Consider the following 8,151-nt stretch of genomic DNA (forward strand, 5'->3'; position numbering starts at 1 on the left):
AAGGGCCATATTTTGGAGATGTTGAGGAGGATGAGGTGACAAGCTTTGGAAAGGGATTGGATGTGGGGCCGAAAGAAGATTTCAGAGTCCAGGATAACCCCTAACACCCTGGCATGTGGGGATGGTTGGATGGTTGTGCCATTGCTCTTGACAGAGAAGTCAGGGGAAGAGGCACGTGGGGGAGGAAATATTATAAGCTCGGTTTTGGACAAGTTGAGTTTGAGGAAGTGGTGTGACATCCATACAGATATGTCTGTTAGTAAATTAGTGATGCGTGAGGAGACTGATGGAGTGAGTTGAGGGGTGAAGAGATAGATTTGGGTGTCGTCAGCGTAGAAATGATATTGAAAGTCATGGGAGGCTATCAGCTGACGCAGGGAAGAGGGGTAGATTGAAAATAGGAGAGGTCTAAAAAATAGAACCTTGGGGGACCCCGACAGAGAAAGGAGGAGGAGCAGAGGAAGTAGAGTAGAGTTACATGAGAACCAGATAAGGAGTTGCCCAAATCCTTGATATAAGCAGTGGTCTGTGCAGACCTTTGGGCCACAAGACCTTTAACCTAAGCATGTGGTTGTGTTGGGAGAACCATGTATAAGCCTATCAAAACTGGCTTCAGGGGTATGGATATTGCGTGCAGTTCTCAAGGTGAGGATAAGTCATTTAGGCATAGACTGGGAGACGAGACATGCCCATGTGCAAAGAAGGTTGCATTGGAGTTTGGGAGAAGGTAGGTTACAATCTGGTGTAATATTGTAGTAGATGTATAATGGTTTTGGTGCAGCAGAAGAAAGGTGGGGGAAATGAATTAACAATCAAGCGCTAAACATGCCTTTACATTCGTCAAGCATTTTTTTCTGCCAAAAGCTGCTACTCCTGGATGCACTGGCATTTGTTTGTTTTTTTCTGCCTCTAAATGCCCCTGCCTCCAAACTCCTCTAAATACTTATGTGTGCATGGACACATTGGCTAACATGCAGGGGCATTTAGGGGCAGAAAAAAAGGCCAGATACCCCTAAGAGCAGCTGAAAAAAAAGTCCAGCGTGCATGAAGCCTTTGATACATTGGAGCTATGCTAGCAGTGCCGCCCCAATGCACAGACAAGGCAAAATGCTTTGTTTTCAATGGTGTCAGTTCATGCCACAGTGTTGCTTTGGTGTGCACTGAAAAGAGTATTGCATGCAGTACTTTTATTCAGTGCAGAAAGTTGTGCCACGTACCATCGCATCGCCTGGTCAATAAACCCATATTGAAATGTCACTTATGAAAGTTCTGTGAAAAACAGTGTGACGCACCAGGATTAGTACATCAGCAATGTGTCTTTGAGCACACACCAGCAGCTGTGTGATCAGCGTGGTCTTCTGGTGTGAACAAACCCTAAAAGTCTATGGGAAGGGGGATGGGGCTGGGGGGCTATTTGCATTTTGCCGTGATTGGACGTTCTCAGAGACAATTTGTAAAATCTGCACTTGATATACCAACAACTACAGTGGCTTGAAAAAGTATTCATACCCCTTGAAATTTTCCACATTTTGTTATGTTACAACCCAAAAACGTAAATGTATTTTATGTGATAGACCAACACAAAGTGGCACATATTTGTGAAGTGGAAGGAAAATGATTAATGGTTTTCAAACTTTTTTACAAATAAATATATGAAGAGTGGGAAGTACATTAGTATTCAGACCCCCCGAGTCAATACTTTGTAGAACCACCTTTCACTGCAATTACAGCTGCAAGTCTTTTTGGGGATGTCTCTACCAGCTTTGCACATCTAGAGAGTGGCATTTTTGCCCATTCTTCTTTGCAAAATAGCTCAATCTCTGTCAGACTGGATGGAGAGAGTCTGTGAACAGCAATTTTCAAAGTCTTGCCACAGATGCTCAAGAGGATTTAGGTCTGGACTTTGACTGGGTCATTCTAACACATGAATATGCTTTGATCTAAACCATTCTATTGTAGCTCTGGCTGTATGTTTAGGGTTATTGTCCTGCTAGAAGGTGAACTCCCCCCCAGTCTCAAGTCTTTTGCAGACTTTAACATGTATTCTTTTAAGATTGCTCTGTATTTGGCTCCATCCATCTTCCCATCCACTCTGACCGGCTTCCCTGTCCCTACTGAAGAAAAGCATCTCCACAACATGATGCTGCCACCACCATGTTTCACGGTGGCGATGGTGTGTTCAGGGTGATGTGCAGTGTTAGTTTTCCGCTACATATAGCGTTTTGCTTTTAGGCCAAAATGTTCAATTTTGGTCTCATCTGACCAGAGCACCTTCTTCCACATGTTTGCTGTGTCCCCCACATGGCTTCTCACACACTGCAAACGGGACTTCTTATGGCTTTCTTTAAAAAATAGCTTTCTTCTTGTCACTCTTCAATAAACAGTAGATTTGTGGGGTGCATGACTAATAGTTGTCCTGTGGACAGATTCTCCCACCTGAGCTGTGGATCTCTGCAGCTCCTCCAGAGTTACCATGGGCCTCTTGGCTGCTTTTCTGATTAGTGATCCCCTTGCCCGGCCTGTCAGTTTAGGTGGATGGTCATATCTTGGTAGATTTGCAGTTGTGCCATACTCTTTCCATTTTTGGATGATGGATTGAACAGTGCTCCATGGGTTGTTCAAAGCTTGGGATATTTTTTTATGACCTAACCCTGCTTTAAACTTCTCCACAACTTTATCCCGGACCTGTCTGGTGTGTTCATTGAACTTCATGATGCTGTTTGTTCACTAAGGTTCTCTGAGGGCTTCATAGAACAGGTGTATTTATACTGAGAATAAATTACACACAGGTGGACTCTTAATTAACTAATTAGGTGACTTCTGAAGGCAATTGGTTCCACTAGATTTTAGTTAGGGATATCAGAGTAAAGGGGGCTGAAAGCAAATGCACGCCACGCTTTTTAGATATTTATTTTAAAAGAAAATTCCTTCCACTTCACAACTCTATGCCACTTTGTATTGGTCTATCACATACAATCCCAATAAAATACATTTACGTTTTTGGTTGTAACATGACAAAATGTGGAAAATTTCAAGGGGTATGAATACTTTTTCAACGCACTAAATGTATCACAATAGCCTATCTAAACAATTGAATTTATGTTCAGTCAAGTACTACATAGTTGTTGCAAAGTTTAAATTAGATTGTATAGTCAGATTGTAACGTGTTGCCAGTTTAGGCCTGCAGTCACTAATCACTGCATGGCGCTTGGCTGCACAGTGGTTGCTATCAAACATGCACATCTCACTTGTTCCTCCAACGTAAAAGATTTACAGTATATATAAATTTAGTGATGAAGTTAAGATGATTGTATTGCAGTTTAATATCATATCACATCATGAGTGTGTTTTAAGAAAAAATGCTAGAAGCAATGGGCCAAGCCATATTCTGGACTGAAACGATTATAGTAATTGCTTTTACAAGCAATGTAAAATACCGATACTTAGCAAAAAGGAAAACAAACACATTATCTAGTAGAGCGGGCACACATTAAAAAGACTTCTATTCATGCTTTCATACCTGGGCCCCTGCCAAAAAATGACTGAAAATGTACTTTTGCTACCACTGCTTTGCTGCCCAAATCTAATTTGGACCATTTGCATCAGTTTTTGGTTAAACTATTGATAGAACATAAAAAGGCTTCTGAAATGGATGCTGCAGAAGAAGGCATTTAGCTCTGGAATCAATAGTGTGAATGCTTAAGTTCTCCACCACCAAAAAGCAGATACTCCTTTATTATTAATTAGACTATGGGAAATAGCTTCCTCTGCAAACAGCAACTTTGTAAAAACATTCTATATGCTACACTTTTTTTTACACATTTAGTTTCATTGTATTGTGCAACACCCTACAAAATACCGAGAGCAAAGCACATTGCTATATTAAATCCCAATTAACACTTAAAGTGTTTGTTAACCCAAACAAAAAAAAAAAATTCAGATATTGATCCCTTAAAGCAGATGGTGCTTGTGCTGTGTAATCTGCCCCCCTCTGAACTGTAAAAAACCTGGCTCATCCTGCCACTTCCTGTATCCCCCTTTCTGCGCTGACCACAATAATTAGGGCTGCTGAGCCCTGACCACCGTGGTCAGCGTACATCCCTCCGTCATTCGCAGCTGTCCTCTTGTCAGAAACCATGAATCAGACTGAGACAGAAGTACAGTTAAATCAATACTTATTTAATAAAAATAAAAAAAGGTAAACAGAGTAAACATAGTCAAAACATAGCCAGAGTTCAGGAACCGGAATGGATAGTCAGACAAGCCAAAACAACAGGGAGCCAGAGATGAGCGTAGTAGAACAGCAAGCAGGATCTGGAGCCAGAAGGAATGTCAGTCAAGCAAGTCTTTAACAGGAACACAGGAGAGCGTCTTTAGAGATGTGACCAAGGCAAAGGCAGAGATCATCTTGACTGGACGGCTTAAGTAGGCAGGACTGACGAGCAGGATATCATCAACAAGTGAGCGACTGTGGAGAGATAGGAGCTGGCAATTAGCCGACACCTGAGCGGCCAGCTTTGAGAAGGAAGGGCCGAGCCCAGCCCTGACACCTCTCTGCTCTCCTCTCTCCCCCCAGCTCCTCCTGCCTGCCTGTCAGCTCTGTGTCTGTGTCTCTGTCTTTGCCCCGTCCCCACCGCTATTATTAAAAATAACAAACTTACAATGGTCACTGCCAGCCCCTCTATTATAGGCAGGTATACCACACTGTGTAAGTTTTTTCTAAAAACGAGGATTGTATATACATTTTTAGTGCTATCTTCAGGCCGGTCACATGACTCGTAGATGCTTTACATCTCCGAACAGGGCTTCTGCTGGGGGGCTGAGCAGCCACGTGACGTGACCGGCTGATGTCAGAGGGAGATCTCGGCCCCTTCTGCTGTATCCATGTATCGGAGCTGTAAAGCGGCTGCGAGTCACGTGACCGGCCTGAAGATCGCCCTAAATTTACAATCCTCGTTTTCATAAAAGACTTACACAGTGTGGTATGCCTGCCTATAATAGAGGGGTTGGTAGTGAGTTATAATTTTGAGTTAACAAACACTTTAAGCATGAGCCTAGCCAGGCGATTAGAGACTTTTTGTGTTTGTATGAGCATTTTTACATGTGACATATGGGGATTCAAAACACTTCAGACTCACAGATCGCTTTTTAAAAAAAATTAAAGTCAGTTTATTTATAATTATTATTAAAAACATGATTTATATAGTACCAGCAGTTTGCACAGCAGTTTTTAAAAATGATCTTCTCAGCAATGCACAACATAGAAAGGGTACTCAACATAAAAAGGACTGTTCTTTTCTTTAGCATAAGTGACGATGCAAATGTAACATCTTCTTTTTAGCACAGTTGTCAGTGCACAAAAACAGGGTTTACCAGCCAAGAGAAGGACTCAAGCCACAGATGACTCTCAGACAGTCTCACTTTGATGACTCTCAGACAGACTCCACAGCTCACACATAGCTTTTATTAGAGGGTTCCAGGGCCTCACACATATCTATCAAAAGAGGATCCCAGAGCTTCAGACATAACTATCAGTAGATGGTCCCAGGGCTTTACACATAGGTATCAGTAGAGGGTTCCAGAACTTCACACATAGCTATCAGTAAAGGGTTCCAGAGCTCACACATAGCTCTCATTAAGAGAGTTCCAAAGTTTCATACATAGCTCTCATTAGAGGGTTCCAGAGCTTCACACGTACTGTAGCTATTAGTAGAGGGTTCCAAAGTTTCACACATAGCTATCACTAAGAGGGTTCCAGAACTTCACACATAGCTCCCACTAGAGGGTTCTAAAGTTTTCACACATAGCTCCAGAGTTCCAGAGCTTTAAACATAGCTTTCAAAAGAGGGTTCCAGAACATCACAATACACTGCCCCAGCAGCAGCGGCTTACGCACAGGAACCCCTTTCTGCCATAAAACCCTTTGTGGAGCCATTTCACCTGTCTTTAATTTGCCATCTGTTGTCCAAATCACCCTTTTCTTTATCTTCCACTTCCAGAACTAGCTCTTTCAGGGACGGTTCACACCGTTGTGTGTTCCTGTGCAATTCACATGCAGTTCTATGTGTTGCGATTTCAGCCCATTAATTTTGAATAAGCTTAAATTGCTCCGCACCAAAAGTAGTGCATGCACTACTTTTGGAAACTCACTGCAACTGCATCACATGGTGCTTCTGTACCATGCGATCCAGTGTGGGCAAACACACTGAGTTTGCGACCTGCGGTTGGGGCATCATTGACTTAATATTGACTGGTGCAGATTGGAACTGCAGTGCGTGGTGTGGGAAACATGCATGGAACCTGGGTTTTCCCTCACCATATTCTGATGTGAACTGGCCGTAAGTGTCTTTTATGTTACTTGCAATGAGACCGCCAGTGCTCTTACACACAGGAAATCTTTGCTTCTGAATGAGCTTACAGATGAATATTCCTACCACCGCCTTATACACACTGGGACCAATTTAAATAAAGGTATACATTGCTGTTGACACCAGCCTGGAGGGACTTCTGGTGCTGCATGTACAGTACATGTTGCTCTGATAGGATATTCAATCAGGGCTCTTTAAGAGTAATTCCAGGCAGTAATTGAAATCAGTTAATGAACTGCTACCACATAAACACAATTCAGAGCAAGGGTCAGCAACCTTTTCCACATCAACTGCCATTTTTACAAGCATTAGGCACAAAGAGTGCCAGTGAACAATAGTATGCCGTAGTCTTCATTTTTAAATAATGCATTCATAGTTGTACTGCTAATGTCAAGTTAAACTCATTAAATATTTGTACACAGCCATGCAGCATCACATAAAGATTTCAGGTCAACCATAGTTTCGGCACCTTCAGATCTTATATCAGCATCAATGCATATACACTCAGATCAGACACAATTTCTGTACCTTAAGACCTAAGATTAGTCCTAATACACAAATGAACTTCACACCTCAGTCCCATTTTCTGCACTTTTAGACCTCAGATCAGCCCCAATTTCTGCACCATAAGACCTCAGATTAGCCCTAATATTTGTACCATGAGACCTCAGGTCAACCCTTATTCTGCATCTTCGGACCTCAGATCCGCCCCAATTGCTGCACCTTCAGACTTTAGATCATCCCTAATTTCTGCACCTTTAGACCTCAGATCATTCCCAATTCCTGCACCTTCATACCTCAAATCATCTCCAATTTCTTCACCTTCAAACCTCAGATCATGCCCAGTTTCTGCAACTTCAGACCTCTGATCATTCCCAATTTCTGCACCTTTAGACCTCAGATCATCCCCAAATTTTGCACCTTCAGACCTCAGATCATCCCCATTTTCTGCACCTTTAGACCTCAGATTACCCCCAATTTCTGCACCTTTAGACCTCAGGTCACCCCCAATTTCTGCACCTTGAATCATCAGATCATCCCCAATTTCTGCACCTTTAGACCTCAGATCATCCCCAATTTCTGCATCTTTAGTTCTCAGATCATCTCCAATTTCTGCACCTTCAGACCTCAGATCATCCCTAATTTTTGCACCAGCTGACCTCAGATCACCCCTACTTCGGCACTTTCATACCTGAAATCAGTGCCAATGCAAGGGGATCAAATAGTGGGAAGAGTCAGAAAAAACAGCGCGTTGATGATAATAGACATGTAAAGGAGAAGGGAGGAGGGAGACTGTGAGTTGATTATGATACAGGGAAACAGAAGAGTGTTGGTGCAGAGAAGATGATCATAGATTGAAGGAAGAAAGAGAAAACAGTGAAATCTGATTAGGGACAGGAGAGAGAGTAGGGTGAGCTTGATCTGATCATTGGCAAAATAGGTAAAGTGAGTCTAAGCATGGTTGTGAGAATGAAGGGAAGATGACTGTGGCTGGGGGGAGGAAGATGATTTTTGGACCCATGCCTGCAGCCATGCCTATGCTGGGAAGCTGTCATGTATGTTTTGTTTTTAAGTTTTCCTTGCATGTGATTGGGTACTCTTTGCAAAGTGAAACTTCACCTCATTTACCAAGTTCTGGAGCTACTTCACTTGCAAAGTGCACAGTTATTTGCCTTTAGTAAATCAACCCCAAGGCATGGTAGAGACAGAAGTTAAAAACAAATGGCCATTGCCCTCAACTATAACTGGCCTTTGCAGCAAGGAGCTCATGGAAGGGCAACGC

This window comes from Aquarana catesbeiana, linkage group LG01, assembly GCF_042186555.1.
Source record: "Aquarana catesbeiana isolate 2022-GZ linkage group LG01, ASM4218655v1, whole genome shotgun sequence".
Taxonomy (NCBI): Eukaryota; Metazoa; Chordata; class Amphibia; order Anura; family Ranidae; genus Aquarana; species Aquarana catesbeiana.